This window comes from Oryzias melastigma, linkage group LG6, assembly GCF_002922805.2.
Source record: "Oryzias melastigma strain HK-1 linkage group LG6, ASM292280v2, whole genome shotgun sequence".
In the NCBI taxonomy this organism is placed as follows: domain Eukaryota; kingdom Metazoa; phylum Chordata; class Actinopteri; order Beloniformes; family Adrianichthyidae; genus Oryzias; species Oryzias melastigma.
In genome coordinates, this window is record NC_050517.1 from 32,399,419 (window position 1) to 32,414,614 (window position 15,196).

At 40.4% G+C, this 15,196-nt stretch overlaps 2 long non-coding RNA genes across 2 annotated transcripts; one reads left to right on the plus strand and one right to left on the minus strand.

Moving 5' to 3' along the window:
- Window positions 1-1,213: 1,213 nt before the first annotated feature.
- LOC118598899 lies at window positions 1,214-13,395 on the minus strand. Its single transcript, XR_004948128.1, has 2 exons — window positions 13,320-13,395; window positions 1,214-4,090 (listed from the first exon to the last, which is right to left on the minus strand). It is a non-coding gene; the product is annotated as an uncharacterized LOC118598899 (long non-coding RNA).
- LOC118598898 lies at window positions 3,327-6,866 on the plus strand. The gene is made up of 3 exons (XR_004948127.1): window positions 3,327-3,464; window positions 3,534-4,247; window positions 6,030-6,866. It is a non-coding gene; the product is annotated as an uncharacterized LOC118598898 (long non-coding RNA).
- Window positions 13,396-15,196: the final 1,801 nt, after the last annotated feature.

The following is a 15,196-nucleotide window of genomic DNA, read 5'->3' on the forward strand; positions in this document are numbered from 1 at the left end:
TTTCCCGGGGACTGTAAATGTAAAGAAAGACTTCCTGTGGGACGCTTTCCTTTTTTAATGGACACTCTGAGACATAAAGAACCTTCCAGATTGTTCTGCAAAGACCTCAGTGAGTTTTTCTTCCACGAATCTAGAAATTAAAGGAATCGTTCAACCTTCGACCTTCTCTGCTCTCAATTAAAACTGTTTTAGCTGAAGTTAAAACAAACTTTAACAATCAGCGAAGGATTACCTTCACACCATGCCCCGCCCACAAAACAAAGGTGAGTTCCTGATGAACTCCTGATGTACGACGGAGTACTAGGGCCACTTTATGAAGAAAATGTTATTTTTACAATTACGACTTTAAGTCTCGTAAATTTAGGAGAAAAAAGTCAGAACTGCTAAATTATGAGAATAAAGTCGTATGTTTATGATTTTAAAAGTCATAGACTAAATTTATTACTTTTAATCTCATAAATTTATGAGATCTGAAGTCGTAAATCTATGAGAAAAAAACGTGTAAATCGACAAGAAAAAATGTGTAATTCTATGAGGAAAAACATGTAAATTTAGGGGATTAAAAGTCGTAAATTGATTAAAAGTCTTTAATCAATGAGAAAAGAACCAAAGTTGCCTGTTTATCAGAGCCGTGCTCGAAGGTGAAAGACGTGGAGAATCTTGTGAAGATTTATGTCCAGATCGGTGTTAAAAACAAAATTCTGAACCTTTTGGTGATTCAAAATCAAATGATTTCCGGGTTCGGTGTCGGTAGTGTGGAGTTTCATATGCAAAATAAAGTAGGAAAATTGTCTGCTTTTTTATTACAATGAATAAAACATTTTCTTCTTTTTTATTTAACTAAGAGAAGTTTTGTCCAATGGCTGAATGTCAAACTCTTAACTGTTTTTTTCCAACAACGTTTTTATTTCTATATTTTTTGTACAAACAAAACCAAAAAAAGTCAAAACAGAACCTATAAACCTCGGAAAGATTCGATGATTTAACCCTCCAATAAGCATATATAACAAAAAAATCTAAATATATCTGACAACAAATAACAAACAAAAAAGGAAAAAACATGGGAGGTAAAAATCAACAAACAAAATAAAAAATTATAAAAACGAGAGAAGAAAATCAGGTCGTAACTGAGCTGTCTTCTTCTGTTTATTTGTTTGCTCGTTTATCCGCAAAAATCTAAATATTTGTTTACTCAAAGGAAGGGAGGTGGTCGTTTTTTCTTTTTTATTTCCTCATTTAGAGTTCTTTTATTTAAAGAAATGATGGATACACTCAGGAAGAGAGGCTATCTTTCTGTTTTCTATCTGGTCATTTTGTTCTGAATCTATTATTCATGAATTAACTTTTAACTCCCTATTTTCTTTAAATGTCTTTTAGTTCTCCTCATGTGAAGATTGCACCTTTGTTCGTCCAGCTGCTGCAGATTTCTTCTCTTTTCAGGCTGAAAAGCTTCATCAGCGACCTCCCGTTTGATCCTCTCGGCTTTTTCTGAATTCTTCGGTCTTGAATTTATTTTAAAAACTGGTCCGATGCCTGCTGGATGAGTTTATCGAGAAAAAGTCCGTTTTTATTCCCTCGTCTCTCCAGGTTGATCCCACATGTTTGAAGTTGGAGTCAATAAACGAATTAAAGTCAAATTCACAGATATTGAGAAAAGGTCGTCCGGGGGCGTCTGTGGAAGAGTTCAGATACAGACTCCTCGTTATGCTTCTGCTGTATTTGAAAATCTAATTCCTCTCTTAAGCCCCGAGGCTGTGACACGAGGAGAATCTCATTAATCATCAACCTGCAGATCTGAATGATGGATGGTGGTTGAAGAAATGACAAGTGAGAGTCTAAACCATCACTGTGGATCTACAGATCTATGGGGTTTAGTTTGGTCCATTTTCTACTAAACTAACATTTGTCTATGTATTACTAAGCAATATCTTTAGCGTGTTCATGTTTTTATGATGATTACTTTGTATTCGCTTTGAGAGGTTTCAGCTTGCTTTACTTTTGAAACTTTGTATTGTCTTTGATTTAGTTATCAGCCCCTTTCGTTACACTACGCAGTCTGAAAAGTCTTTAGCAAGCGTTGCTAGCGTCATTAGCTCCTGCCGTTACAGAGAACAGTCAGTAGAGTAGGAGTTGCTAGAGTTGTTAGCTCCTGTTTTTTTACTACACAGTCTGAAAGTCCTTAGCAACCGTTGCTAGCATCGTTAGCTCCTGTCGTTACACAGAGTGGTCAGAAAAGTTCTTAGCGACCGTTGCTAGCGTCATTAGCCCTTTTCATTACACTATGCGGTCTGAAAAGTCTTTAGCAACCGTTGCTAGCGTCATTAGCTCCTGTCGTTACAGAGAACAGTCAGTAGAGTCCTTCGTAGCAGTGGCTAGTGTTGTTAGCTCCTGTCGTTACACTACGTGGTCTGAAAAGACTTTAGCAACCGTTGCTAACATTGTTAGCTCCTATTGTTACACAGAGTTGTCAGAAAAGTCCTTAGCATGTTTTGTGTACCTGCATTGAACAGTTTTGGGTTAAAAAAAAAAAAAAAAACACAGTGGGATTCGATTCCAGGAGCTTCTGATTTCAAAATCTGTTGCTAATGCCGCTGCGCCATCTAGTGGATGGTAAAAATATTGCAAGTTCAAAATCCCTTTTAACACTGACTGTCTCCATAGTGCAAACATTGAGGGAATGTTGATTGTTTAAAAATACAAAAAAAAAAAAAAAGGCCATTTTGTCATTTGTAGTGGTGGTCCAGCTTAAAAATGTTTAGTGTACCTGCATTGAACAGTTTGGGGTTAAAAAAAAACAAAACAAAACACTATGGGCTCCAAGTGGGATTTGATCCCAGAAGCTCCTAAATACAAATTCTGCCGCTTTTGCCGCCGCGCCATCAATGCTAGCTAGGAGTATGGCGTCCAGCAACAATTGCTTTGGGATTTTTCTGACACCTCTGTGTAACGACAGGAGCTAACAATGCTAGCAACTGTTGCTAAGGACTTTTCTGACAGTTCTGTCAGCTAACAACAAAAGCAAATAAAAAACAGTTTTAGAAATCAAGCAAGCTGAAACATCATAAACCAAATACAAAACAATCATCATAAGAACATGAAGACACTTAAGATATTTCTCAGTACTACATATACATGAACAACAAACTTGTTCACTAGACAATGGACCAAAGACATAGCAGTGGAGGCAAAAACATATTTGGCACAAATGGAGCCCCATACAAACCGAGTGGTTGCCTTTTGTTCCTTTATTTAACCCCTCGGTTCTTTATGAAGGACCTGCAGGGGGGGCGCTGTGGGGTTCGGTAGAACAGGCGCACAGCGGTGGTCACCTCCAGGCTGGTGGTTCTGATAACATCTGTGTCGGGCTGCAGAAATTCCTCTCCCTCCTGAGGCCGCCTGTGTTCGGGGGTGTTAACACGCCGTGTAATCACGCCGCGGCTGTGAATGTCGTTAGCCGTCCTCTGGTATGTGTGAGGCTGCCGGAAGCAGTCGGACTTTTACAAACAGGTGTGCGCTCATTTGTGTGTTTTCAGGGCTGCTGAAGGAAGTGGAGCGTGCAGAGTTCTCTGCTTTTCATTCATGATTTCCCTCTGAAGTCTTCATCAAAGAGAATCGGCACAGCGGTGCAGCGAAGCCGCCCAGGTATCCGACAACATGAAACAGCTATGATCGCTCGCTAATGAGTTGTGGAAGCTAGTCGTGCGTTTTCCTCCACTTTAGTTTGTCAAGGTAACGCTGCTGAGCGGCGCCACGAGCGATGACCTGGCAATCGGTCGTCCTTTCCTTCCCTCACACCCGCTCCCAGACTTCCCCTCTCATAACCAAGCAACCTTCTCTGTTGGCCCAAGATTTATGATGCAGCAGAGCCGTTCTCCTTGAGGTCCAAAGGGAGAAGCGGTGGAAAGGGCGCTCTAGCAAGCCGTCCTCTGACGCACCACCCACACGCTCCAAAGCGGTATAAATCACAGAAACTCTTCTGCCCTTTCTCATCGCCGCCATTTGTCTTCATCTTTGCTCAATTAGAAAGAATAATGGTCGGGGGAACGGCGTCCAAGTTGACACTCGGTTACGGAGAGCGCAGGGCTGTGGCCTGAAATGACAGAGCGGGGACCCTCGTTTACCTCTGACAAATGGAGATGATTCTCTATCAGGCACCTGCTCCTGACCAGGAGGTGCAGCAATGCTATGCTGAAAAACTAATGAGAGCTGAATGGATTTATTGATCCAACTTGTGTCTGCTGAAAAAGGTGAGGCCCCGCCCCCTTCCCCGACTGTCAGAAGTGACCTTTTCTCTGTTTTTCATCAAACATCAAAGAATAAAAAAAAAAACATTTAGCTAAACACAGTTCTAAACACCTTAGTACACAAAAGAGACGTGACTGATCTATTACAAATACATCTGTGAAGACTCTGATTCATCCAGACTGATTCTATTGAAGAACATTTTTAAAGAGGCTTTTTTAGATTTAGTTTTTCAGGTTGGAAGTTTTCTCAATTCTAAACCAGTTAGAAAACTGGATGATGGTCTTGATTAATGAGATATATAAGCTAGAGTCGCTACATTAGTTTTTTGCATATAGAAAGTTGAACGCCATATTGGAAAGGGCGAAATGCTTATGGAGATAAAGTAGACTCATCTGATTGGTGTGTGGATAATTCTCTATTTGTAACTCATACAATACATTTTGTGCATAACTTTAAGTACTTGTACTTGTGTATTTACATGTACAAAAATGACAAATGTGTCCTCCTTAATAAAAACACTCTCACTCCAAAGCCGTCACATATTGACGTTTGGTTAAGGACCCTTACGCATCACTTTTGACGTTTTAGGTGACCCCAACTTGTTGTTTTTTGACGTGCTGGCTGTTCATAAAATCAAGGGTCCGCATCCTTTGGGCCGCAAACTGAATGCAGTACCAGATGCTGTACTTGATGTAGTACCGGATGCAGTACTGGATGCAGTACCAGAACCAGTACCAGATCCAGTACCGGAAACAGTACTGGATGCAGTACCACGACGCGTTGCACACTGGCATCCTAATCAGACAACGGACCAGATGCAGTACCAGTTACAGTACCAGATGCGGTACTTGATGTAGTACCAGATGCAGTACCAGATCCAGTACCAGATCCAGTACCAGAAACAGTACTGGATGCAGTACCACGACGCGTAGCACACCGGCATCCTAACCAGACAACGGACCAGATGCAGTACCAGTTACAGTACCAGATACAGTACTGGGGTCAGTACCAGATAGATGCAGTACTGGATGCGCACTGGTCTTCGGGACGGGTCCAATACTGGTACCCTAACCTTAACCTGGTACTGGTTCGCATTCGGTTCTGGATCTGGTACTGCATCTTGGCTGTTGTCGGGTTAGGGTACCGGTGCGCTAAGCATCACGGTACTGGACCGGTTCTGGTTTGGTGCCTGGAATTTGAGGGCCAGTGATTTAATGGGAACTGCCAGCACCTCGAGGAGTTGGGAAGTATTGTTTGTGCCACTCTGCCTGCATTACTGAGCGTTTCTATCTGGACCTGATCTTCTGTTTCTGACCCTGCTCGTTCTCTGATCGCCTGCCGCCTGCCCTGACCCTCGCCTGAACTCTGACAGCTCTAGTCTCCTCTTGGATGATCCCATTCTCGTGATTGACCTCTGCCTGTCTGACCCTGATTTAGCTTTGTGGACTTCTTTGTGTTTAGTTACTGTCTGAACTAATAAACCAGATGTCTGCCTGTTAGTGACAATCCATTTACTGAACATTCTACGATCTTGATATTTCATGTGTCACCTGTAGAGGTATTCGTCCACAGACCACCCACAAAGTCAGTCAACACAAACTAATTAAAGAAAGTGTGTCACTGATTGGCTAAATATGTTACAGATGTAATCTGCAATATTTACCTTTAATAACTCTAGTTTGAAAGAAACTGCTAAAATATTTGGGCTATTTATCACCATTTTGTTGTATTTGAAAATGATTACAGAAATCTCTTTTTTTGTTGTTTTCACATGAAACTGGAAGGCAACCATGACATCAGAAATAGAAACGTCCTTTTGCTCGGCGTGAGAGTGGGCAGGCATCCCTGAGATCACTCAGCTGTGCACGAAGCCACAGTTTCCCCTGAATGGAGGACGGGTACGGAGAATGACCAGAGCTTCATCTGTCAAACTGAGCGCCACATCTGAAGGACGGCCCAAGGCGAAGCCTTTGACGGCGTCTCTCCTTTGAAAACTGCAGCTGAAATGTAAATGAGGTGGTCAAAGAAAGCCTGTTATGAAAATGGAAAGACGTTCAGTGAAAGGAACACTTTTAGAAGTCTGTTTCTTTGTGATGGCATCTGGGGGTATTTTATTATGACATTACCCACCTTAAATACAGATTTGGAATTCATCGGCCCGTCTGGCTGAACGTCAGAGATGAACGACAAGCTGCTGAGTCCAATAAAAAAAACTGAAACCCTTCGTCTCCCATCAACTGAAATTTATATCCAGTCCTGACGCTGAGCAGTGTGTGGCAAGTACATGATGCAATGAAGGACACTTCACTGAAAAGAAAATTGGATTTCTGCGGATGAATGACTGCAGGCTCCGAGAGCAGCCGCTCTGCCTTTTTCAGACATGTTAATGGCGGGAATCCAGAAATGTGAAGTCGGCATGTTCAGTGGTCAGTCAGAGGCAGTCATGACTCACTGACTCAAATCCTCCCCACTTTGGTGATTAAATCACACACAGCGAGCTGAGGTTTGTGTTTTTGAGTGAGTCATCCACTGCAGGGAAGCAGATGGATTTTCCCACCATCGTCCCCTCTAAACGATTCCTTCAAATACTTTAAAATATTGTTTTTATTTTGGTTAAGACATCTTCATATTAATTTTTGTCTTAAAATTGTATCATTTGGAGTTCAGCTTTGTCACCTCTTAGATTCAAGACTTCAACTGAAATAAAAAGCGGAAAATTCCCAACTGACTGATGACTTATTAAGAAAAAAAGGCTAAAAATTCTCCATGTTATTATTTTTGGAGCGATGATTTTTGTAACCCAAATTCTTTGTTTTTGTGAAAATCAAGTTACATCACGTATCAAATAAAGGGATAATTGTGAACATTTAGGGCATGTGGCGGCCCGCGGGCCAAATGCGGCCCCCAAGTTGATATTTTGAGGCCCCCTTAAAGTACATTCATACCAAACACGATTTGCACGGCGGCAGCGGCGGCCAGTTTGAATGATAAATCAACGGAACAGAAGCGAGATGAGGCGATCTGAAGTCTCACGACGGGATTTGAGTGACGGTGCAGCGTGAAGGTCTACCAGCAAGTTGATTTGAACGACAAGCCGCGAATTGGGCGACGCGGCCAAAATTGAAAGATCTGAAGTTTGACATGCTTAAAACTTTGTATTTACTATTGTCGTTGGATCTGGTCATCAGAGAAGTTCTTAGCAACAGTTGCTAGCGTTGTTAGCTCCTGTCGTTTCACAGGACATGCAGAAGATATTGCTTAGTAGTACATAGACATGAACAAATGTTCAATAAACTTGTTCAGTAGACATAGACAATGGACCAAAGACATATTTCAAATGGAGCTCCATACGGCCTCCGCCAGACTCCGCCCTCAGTGTCCTCGAGGTAAATTGTGTTTGAGAACCCCGATTTAGGGGGCGCATCATCTGCCTTTGTCTAGACCTCTACATCCTCTTAATAGACATCCGCCACCCTCGTGTCTTCCTTCACTTACATCCATGAAACTCCTCTTTGGTCTTCCTCTAGGCCTCTTTCCTACGTGGTCCAACCCCAAATCTTACTAACCACTACAGTGTGGAGTAAGGACATTGTTTGGCAGCATCCCTCGTGCGTCTTAACTTCTATTAACCTTTTTCTGCACTTTAAGTCATTCTGGAGTTTAAGTCGCGGCAGACAAAATAAAAACATAATTAAGAAGAAAAAGTCATAAATAAGTCACAATTTTAGGAGAGAAGTGTGACACTTTTGAACAACTCTGCCAAGCTTAGTATGGAGAGAATAAAGACTCATTGGATGGTGTGTGTTTAACACACAGCGCTTTGTGGCCAAGGCGCTTCAGGGAAAGTAGAACCACGATGACACGAACAGAGAAACTTTACTGCTGTGTGTTTTAAAGTCCCTATCCAATGAAAATTCTAGTTTTTGAGTTTTTAACATGCATGTGCGGCATTTTCCTCTGAAAGAGAAGAAGTTGGAGGAAGTTCTGTCCATGAAGATCTTCTCTTCTTCGTCGGAGCTGACATCCGGATCAGAACCATACGGCTGGACATTATTGATATTGCTTGAAGTTTTTATGTAGCAGCTGTGAAGGTTTATGCTAGAGCTATCAGACAGGGAGGGATCAGGGGCGGAGCTCCAAAAGCCACGCCCCCGCAGAGGAGATTTTGGAAACAGAGGCTTCAGATTAAACTGAAAAATTAGTTTTTAGGTTGTGGGATTTGGTTAAAAACTTCATTATCATTAAAAAAAACTACTGGAAACCTTCTTTAAAATAAAAAAAAATTGTCATAGGAGACTTTAAAGCAAATAATAAAGAGAATTATTGCAGCAAATACAGTAGCTGGGCTGTATTTTCTGGAGTAAGGTGCTTTAACAGTCGTTTATTATTCAAACCCTGGTGGACACTAAAGCTTTAGTGGGAGCAGTAAATTAGGGAGATTCAAATGTTTTGCCTGTTAATTTTGAATAAAGCAGCAGAATTAATTTTCCATTAAACTCCCATTCCGTAAACATCCATCTGCAGAGCGTTAGTCCCACTCTGCACATTTGGGTAAGAACATTAATTGCCCGTGCAAGTGTTGTGTTACTCTTTCCATGTCCAATCCGTGGCACATGTGAAGCGTCATTCAGTGAGGAAACACGGACAGCCCGAATGTCAACAGAGCTCTTAAAGCGCGCTGAGCTTTCATCGTGGCTAATCAAAATATTTCACTACTACGATTTCTGCACGGCTGTTTTGCTTTCATTAGCGCTGCTTTGATGAATGAAATGAAAAACAATGAGCGCCGTGATTGATTTTACACTGTGAAACACATCCAGTCAGACGTCTGAACCCAAAGCCTCATTTTTAGCCAAATCCTTCAAAGCTCCTATGAAAAATCTCGTGAAATAAATCATGATTTAAGCGTTTTGTGGCCTGCTTCGTTTGCGAGAAGTGAAACTCCTGGGCGCAGTTGTTGTTCGACCACCCTTTCCTCCTAATCTTCAGTTGACTCAAGTCGCCGTCGGCTGTTTTTTCCCTGCCGTCATCTGACAGGTGACGGACAAGTGCAAACAGTCTGCCAGTCACTGTTTTGTTCGGGAAAGGAAAACCTCCAGAGAACCTCTTGGCAGACGGCCTTCAATAAGTCCTTCCAAACACAGAGCGGATTGTCCAGCGTTCGTTAGTATTCATTTCTCCTGCTGCACCATTGTGTGGTCAGAGGAAGCCCTTGTTCAGTTTGTGTAGCGTGGCTTTAGGTGTTGTCGTTGAGACACTGATTGTTAGAGAAACAGACTTTTTTTGTAGATGAAAAACAGTCGAGTTTTACCGTCAAAGTAAAGAACTAATCTGTGCAGGACGTTCCGTCACTTTAAAGTCTAACCAGAAAGGTTCTATTACCTGTGATAATCCCAGTGTGAATGGCTGAAAGTAGTCACTGAAGATGCTGAAGCTGTTTGCTGAAAATTGGGACATCATTTATTTAAAAATGGATTAGCTGAAAATGCAAAATCTATTTGGACAATGCTAAATTTGCTAAAAGACTGAAAATATTATTAAATAACTATGAAAGAGCACAGAAGTTGACCTCAATTTCAGGAAACATTTGTAGTAAAATTGCTTAAAAATCCCTAAAACATGCCATCTTTGCAAAAATATTTAGTGTGTTGCTTAAACATGAACTAATCTCCAAATTAGCCCAAAAAAACTAGCTTGTTGCTAGCGAAACTCCAAAATAGCCTAAAATTCTTCAGTAATCTAAATTAGTCAAAAACGTTAACCTGTTGCTAAAATAGAAGCTAAACGCTAAGTTAACCTATAAAAACCTGAGAAGATAACAAATGAGCTCAAAACGTTGTCATGTTGCTAAAATATAAGCTAAACTCCAAATTAGCATAGAAAAACGTCAGTACATGACAAATTAGCCCAAAAAGCTAGCACATTGCTTAAATACTAGCTAAACTCCAAAATAGCCCAAAATTCTTCAGTAAATTAAATTTGACAAAAATGTTAGCCTTTTGCTAAAATAGAAGCTAAATTAGCCTATACAAGTCTAAGTAGATAAAAACATAATCCAAAAGGCTGATGCTAAAGTATTAGCTAAAGTCCAAATAGAAAAAACTCTGTAAATGTCAAATTAGCTAAAAAAAAAAAGCTAGCACATTGCTTAAATGCTAGCTAAACTCCAAAATAGCCCAAATTTCTTCAGTAAACTAAATTAGTCAAAAACGTTAGCCTTTTGCTAAAATATAAGCTAAACTCTAAATAAGTCGATTAAAAACCTAAATAGATAACAACATAATCCAAAAGCCAGATGCTAAAATATTAGCTAAACTCCAAATAGGAAAAACTCAGTAAATGCCAAGTTAGCTAAAAAATAAAAACCTAGCATGTTGCTTAAATACTAGCTAAACACCAAAGTAGCCTAAAATTCCTCAGTAACCTAAATTAGTCAAAAACGTTAGCATGATGCTAAAATATTAGCTAAACACCAAATTAGCATTGAAAAACGTGAGTAAATGACAAATTAGCCCAGAAAGCTAGCACATTGCTTAAATACTAGCTAAACTTCAAAATAGCTCAAAATTCTTCAGTAAACTACAGTAGTAACAAATTGGCCAAAAACGTTAGCATTTAGCTAACGTTTTTTCTAAACTCCATATTTTCTGAAAAATACTATAAAAGATGAAAACATAACCCATGAATATGTAAAGGTTTGTTGCTAATCTAATTAAAAATGTGAAATTTGAAGACTTCTTATTCGTTTCCTATGGGGCTTATTTTGCTCAATATTTCAAAAACTATAAAGTTTATAAATACCAACAATACGAGCAGTAATGTCCGTTTTGATATCAAGATTGTTGAAATCGCTGAAACTGCGATTTAGTTTTTACGTGCGGAAAAACGGAGCAGAACAATCACTAGTGTGAATGCTGACTAAGCAATCACACAATTAACCTTTAGTTCATCTGCGTCTGCAGAAGCTCAGAGAAACAGAACGATCAACCTTTTCGTGCCCGCAGATCCACTGTCAGCGTGAAAGCGGAGTGGAGCTTCGCTCTGCAGAAAGGAATGTAATTATGAAGAAACTCACAGGTGTAACGTTTCCAATTACTGCTGTTCTTGGCTTAATCAAAACACCATCACCCAGAGGATCAGCATCTCCATATTCATAATTACATCTGGAGGGCTGAGTGCAAAGGATGTCGGTGTTTTGATGATGGATGGCACGCTGATGGATTTACTACAGTCAGATTTACATAAACCAATTAAGAACAGATCTACTCATTTATTCTATTTTTTTTTTTAATAATAAAAAAGGATTCAAATTAGATGTTTTTTTTTAAATAAAGTCTATAATAGGGGAAAATAGGAAAGAACTTTAAATTGTGAGATCATTTATTCAAAATACTATTTCCCTACTTAAGCAACAAGCCAGATTTTTAGTTCCCATCTTAGTCTTATATGCAGTTTTAATATGTTGTTTTAAAATTGTATTTTTCTGAAGTTCCTGTTTCTACTTTTATGTTTTAGGTAGAAAAGTTTGTTTAAATAGTTTTTATTATGTATAAGCACTGTTTGTTACAAAGAGACCTTTATAAATAAAGTTTGATTTAAAAAATGTACCAAATTAAATTTTATTTACGTTTATTTTGCGCTCAATAAATATATTTTTTTTCAATTTGTCTTATAGAAAACTGATGATTATAACAATATTATAACACAGATTAGCGGCTGAAATGTTTATCTTACTAATATGTGTCTCTGCCGACAAAAAAAGTTCAAATTTCAGTTTAAAATTCTTGAGACTAAAAGGAAAAAAGTCCAAAACTTTTCAAATGCTTAAAACTTTAAAAGGAGTTCAGAATTCACTTTTTTGTCTAGGATTTCAAATTTTTCATGTATGAATGTGAAATATAATTTTTAAAAAGGCACAAAATTTGAAAGAATGGTAAAACAAAGTAAATATTTGATGTGTCAGTAACTGCATCAAGTTCATCAGCAGAGAACTTCAGAAAACAGTTAAATCAGCAGCTTACTTGTTTATTTTTAACCATCTATATGAAGTCGTGGACCTTGTAAATTATTGTAAACAAAACATTTGTTTACTTAAGAACTGAAGTCTTAAATCTGCTTTTATTTTGTAGCTTTGTGCTGTAAATGTGAATCTTGTTCAATCTTTAAGCACATTTCCAGCCAATATTTAATGTTCACTAAAGAAAAGGCAAATTAGGAACAAAACTATTTGTGTTTTAATTCAAATTTGAACAGTTTTTGAAGGTGCACTAAAAGTTTAAACAGTGTTGTTTTTGTTACATCAATCTCTAGTTTTCTTAAGTCATAAAACGTTTTCTGCATGAACAGAAGAGCTGCAGCGTTCTTAACTTATCCTGCCAGGATAAACTCTTCTCACTGGTTTCTGTTTCAGCAGCTGGACTCTGTTTCCGTCGTGTGACGTGAAGGTTTCACCTGAAAGTTCAACCGACCGACTGAAATCCAGTCATGCAAAGTGATGGAAATCACGCCAGGTTTCTTCACTTGTCACCTGCGTCTCTTAAGGTGGATTTTATTTCATTAAGGGAACTTAAACACAACTTTTGTATATTAGAAATAAGCTAATATAAATGTTAGCACATTGGTCTGTGAAAGCAGAAGTGATAGAAGGAGATTCTCTTTCTGCAAGAGATTATTTTGTTTTAAAGTCTTTCTCTGATCATCTTCTACTTTCAAAGGGTTCCCAGTGGTCTGTTTTAAGACATAGTTCCTGCAGAGCGGCAGGAGTTCATTAGAAGTTCACCTCAGAGTTTAGACGGCTGGATCCAAGTGCAACAGACTGATTAGAGATCAGATACGATAAATCTGTGAAGCTAAAGCAGGATCAGGCAAGCAGAGGTCAATCCCGATCGTAGAATTTTAAGTATTAGACTTTGGATGACACAGTTCAGGTGTGGGTCGGGGCAGGCGGCAGACCAACAGTCGGAGCAGAAACAGAGTCAAGACAACAGAATGTCAGGTCAGAATAAAAACGCTCGGTAATGCAGACAACACGGCACAAACAAGACTTCGCACTCGGTGTTCTGCTTCAGACTCACGTGGATCATCGATGGGAGGGGCTGCTGGGAGATGTAGTGAGTCAATAAACCGAGGATGGCTCCTTCTACTGACCAGAGGCGGAGACAGAACTCTGACAGTTGGTGCAGAGAACCCCCTATGAGGTCAAATCAGGATCAACGTAAAGTGAACGAAAAAATGGATTGAAACTTGAAAAATAGAAATTGTAATTGAAACAAAACTATTTGAGTCCGGTACCATGTAGTCTACCGGTTTGGTTCTGGTACCATGTCTGGTAACGGTTTGGGTCCGGTACAGTGTCTGCTACTGGTTGGGGTCCGGTACCACATCTGGTATAGGCTTGGGTCTGTTACAGTGTCTGGTACCGGTTTGCATCTGGGACTGTGTCTGGTAAATGGTTTAGGTCCAGTACAGTGTCTGGTACTGGTTTGAGTCCGGTTCCATGTCTGCCACTAGTTTGGGTCCAGTACTGTGTCTGGTTCTGGTTTGCATCTGGGACCGTGTCTGGTACCTGTTTGCATCTGGTACCGGTTTGGGTCTGGGACTGTGTCTGGTGAATGGTTTAGGTCCCATACAGTGTCTGGTACCGATTTTGGTCTGGTACCATGTCTGGTAACGGTTTGGGTCTACTACCGTGTCCGGTACGGATTTGAGTCTGGTACCGTGACTGGTACTGGTTTGGGTCCAGGACCACGTATGGTTTAGGCCCGGTACAGTGTCTGGTACCAGTTTGGGTCTAGTACCACATCTGGTACCGGTTTGCGTCCGGGACTGTGTCTGGTACCGCGCCTCACCCAAAAGTGCACCAGTAGGCGAAGATATTCTACAGATACCCTAACCTGGTACCATTTGCGTCTGGTACCGGTTTGCATGTCTGGCACTGGTGTGGTACTAGTTTGGTTCTGGTCTGGTCCTTAGCCAAACGTCAGTATGTGAGGAGTTGAGGATGTTTACTAGAAAATCTCATATTTTCTTCTGATATTTTCCGAATCATCTTCCATATATTCTGTTTTTAACTTCAGGACTCAAACTCTAAAATTGTCAATAGTCATTATTCATATTTGACCTTTTGAATGATATTTGTGGACGTTTTGAAGAAAATAAAAGCCTGCTCTTTGCCCGTTCCCATAAATCAAAGCCAAGTCAAACAGGAGTCTTTACCAACACGTGAATGTCGTTCCGTCAGTTACTTCAGCCGCCAGAACCTGACAGAAAATGTTGAAGATTTTCCACTTCTCGGTTTCACACGAGCAGAAAACCCCCGTGTGAGGGAGCTTAGCTTCCCCTCAGCCAGCGGCGCAGAGACCGTCTCTCCTCTTTCAGTCCTCCTGAAAAAGGATTGATACTTATTTAGTAGGAGGAGATGCAAACAAAGCGCTTTGTGAAGCCATTAACATAATTGCATCATTAATTGTGAATCTCTTTCACTCTTGGTAAAAGTAGCTGGTAGTGAGTGTAGCTTCTAGTGGAGGAAAAAAAAAGCTCCACACTCGGTTTGCAGCGAGCCAACATAATGCCTGCTGCCTCATTAGAGCAGGATCCCCCCCAGGACCCTTTCAATGAGGGTGGGGGGTGGCTGATGACTGTGAATGACAAACCCGGGTGTTTGGTAGAGTGGAGGCATTCAGGTGAAACTTATTCTACTTTTCTTCCCACACTCAGCTGCATAGCTCAGCTTTAGTGTTTCCCCCACCGGGACACTCCACGGCTGATTGTACCCCCCCCCCTAAAAAAAGAAAGCAAGCTTCAAACTTGTGCTTGAAAAGAGAAATCCCAACCCGCCGTCTCCTAATGAGGACGCTCTCACAGCATTCCCGGCTGCAGAGGAGAGAGGAAGAAAAGGATGAAGGAGTGAGTAATTAGGAGGATGCGGCGGATCTGGAAGGAGCAAACAGAA